Source organism: Pistacia vera, unplaced genomic scaffold (genome assembly GCF_008641045.1).
Source record: "Pistacia vera cultivar Batoury unplaced genomic scaffold, PisVer_v2 Contig483, whole genome shotgun sequence".
NCBI classification, from domain to species: domain Eukaryota; kingdom Viridiplantae; phylum Streptophyta; class Magnoliopsida; order Sapindales; family Anacardiaceae; genus Pistacia; species Pistacia vera.
Genome location: NW_022196316.1, coordinates 520745 through 523866, shown reverse-complemented (window position 1 = coordinate 523866; position 3122 = coordinate 520745). Strand labels below are relative to the sequence as shown.

At 37.6% G+C, this 3122-nt stretch overlaps 1 pseudogene; it reads right to left on the bottom strand.

The window, feature by feature from the left end:
- Window positions 1-370: 370 nt before the first annotated feature.
- LOC116146850 lies at window positions 371-1582 on the bottom strand (annotated as a pseudogene).
- Between the last annotated feature and the right edge of the window lie 1540 nt (window positions 1583-3122).

Genomic DNA, 3122 nt, shown 5'->3' with positions numbered 1-3122 from the left:
TTTGTTCCTACTTTTCATGCTTCATTAATTGCATACAGAAAATTCATCTATACATTTGATGAAGAATATGAATCATCTTAAATACTTACATCCCATCTCTGAGGATCAATTTTGTTGGGTTGAGATGATTTCGGAATCCAAATACAGCCCTAAACCACCAATACTTTCCATCCTTGAGGAACCAAATATCCTTCAAAGTGAAGAATTTATTTATGAATTGCAGAATGGGAAAAAGAATAACTGAGTGTTAATAGGAAAGAGAAAATGCGAATTACACCAATGTTGACATAGTGCTTGCCTCCCAAAGTTAACAGGGAGATATTCGCCACGCGCATGTTTCATCGATTACCTTAGAAAGATACTCCATCTGTTAGTTTCTCTGAGGCTCAATTCTGTTTCTGTGGTTCCTTTCTTTTTACAAGCTCTCTTGCTCTGCCTGCAAAACTAAGCTTCATTATTATGTTATCTGATAGTTTCGATAAATTTCGAAGGTTAACTGACCAGAAATCAAACCTTGGCTTTCAGAAATTCTGGATGATCATGTAGGAAAAGGGTCACCCACATCAAGGCATGGGCTGAGATTCATGGCCAGCATTCAAGTACACAAGGATATTCTATGATCTCTTCATTATCCAATCTCCCTCCATTCTCATCTTCAGTTTCTATAAGTAAATCCATCATATCTTTGTCCTTCTCCGATCCATCGCTTTTCTTCGTTGCTCTCCTGCCCTCTACAACATCTTGAAGGATCTTTACCAGCTTCTTTCGCCCCTGATGCAAGAGTGTCAGTTTTCATCCAGAAAGAAAATCCGGAAGAAAAGTGGTTAAAACATACCTTAATTGCTTTATGATAAGCAAATCCAGGAAGGTTAATCGCCATAGCTCTTAGTCCATGATTCAGATCAGTGTAGAGCTTTTCCATTGTCTCCAGCATTGGACCACTGTCCCCACTCAAAATATATGCAAAATGATCTTAAAGGTGATCTTCCTTATCTCGTTAAGAACTCAAATGGCTGCTCCCTGCTAGACCATCATCCAATGACGTGATTATAACTTCCTTGATATATTCATGGTACATGGAGAGTGCCTCTTGACCTCTAATCGGTGATGCAGTTAGCCTTCGGAGGCGTTTGTGCTCTTCATCAGAAAGGCTCATAAATGATTTCTTCCCCAGTAATTCATAAGTGGTTTAGCCATCCTTGCTTGAATCGTTTATCATCCATCAAACTTGTCTACATGTTTCCGGCATTGAACTATAACGCTAGGATTTCCAAACATCAGGCTTTGTATATTCCTGTCCGACCAAATCTTGAATTCCAACAAGCAAAAGATACAATTAAGTTGAAACAAATTTAATTTGAACAGAAAAAAGAACTTAACATAGATCGTGGAGTTAGAGAGAGATGGAAGGAACCTGTTGACAAAGCTGAGATGATGAGTCGATCACCATATTGAAAGCAAAAAGAAAAGACCACATGTTTCCTATTAAAGGCCACCCCATATCTCCAGGAGGAGAAGATATTGCTGTTACCCAACTTCCTTGTAAAGAACCACTCATTTGCTCTCTTTCCAACCAAAACATTGTAACTGTGCTCCTAAAGTTGTGAAAACCATCCACCAGAACCCAACTCCATTTTTTTCAACCTTAGCCAGGAGACTGAATTGTGAATTGCTGTTATACATCTGTGTCATTCAGTTATATATCATACATGCAGCTGAGGGTGTTTATCTGAGGAAAGTATCATCTAGCTATGAATACTTCCAAAACGAATTTTCTTTTTGTCTTGAGGTATCAGTTTTCTCATATTCAATTACGCCAGCAACATTCTAAATTGTTAAACATAAACGTGAGCAGATATGAGGTATCTCAGTTGTTGATTCCAGTAAAGTTCATTTGGATAAAGCACAGTTGACCCAAAGTTGAGTTTAATCATGTATCAGAACTTATTACCAAATCATTGTTGTCATAACACTGTTATGCATGGAAACGAGTGGAGGGGTTACTAATGGTTTATAAAGTGGGCACCTCCCAATAGAATGACAATCGTCTCATATTTTTGGATACCTGGCCCGCCAAAAAGTTTGAGCTTTACTCATGTTTGTAGGCTTGACCTAATTTAAGGTCGACCTCTGGTACGGGGTAGGTCTGGGTATGTCTTCAGCCCGGCCTGACTTGCAATTTTAATATTAATTATACTAAATTACCCTTATACTATATATTTAATTACAAGATATTACCTACATATATATACTATTTTTTCCAAACTACATGGATGATGGATGCACTTTGTGCAATTATTTATATATTTGGTGAGTTATCAAAAATAAATTAATATTAAAAATTGTTTCTGGAATTAAAATATAAAAAATTAAAAATTTATTAATATTTAAAAATTCACATTATAAAAATGGGTGGGCTGGACTGGGTCTGATGTTACAAAAACCCGTTAACCAGACTTGAGCTTTACCTTCATACTTATGGCGGGTGTTTTTTTAGGCCTTGGTTATGAGGTTGGCTTGGGCCTGGGCCAAGGGATACCCGTCCCACTTAGCCCATTGCCATCGCTACTCCCAAATTGATTTTCAAAGTATTTCTACTCCATCCTTAAAGCCCTTACCCAAAGTTTTGGCCATTTTCTATCATTCATCATCGAGCATGATGTGGACTGCACAGAGCCATGGGATTGGGAATCCCCCAATGGAGTCCATTAAGTTGAATTCTACCCAACCACCTAGGCCCGTTGACCCAAGGTTTAGGCCCATTACTGATAACTTTTTAGGAATAAACTCATTACACATTTACAAAGAGAGATCAAAGCGGGGTGCGTTCGTCTTTACCTTTTAGAATAGCATTCTATAATAGAGTGGCTTCGTTTGTTGGATTTTGGGAATACTACTTTTAGTATTCCCAAAAAAGTTAAACAGTAAATACCCTAAAACTCATAAATTATTCAACTTTATTCATATTTTTTAAACCCCCTAAATTTATTAATTCAATAAATACCCCTAATATTTTAATATTTTTGTTACGGCGACTCCGGCCACCCTCCGGCGGTGGTGGCCGGCTTGTCCGTATTTGAGGGTGGATTGGGGGTGTTTTTTGTTAACTTTTAATGTTTTAT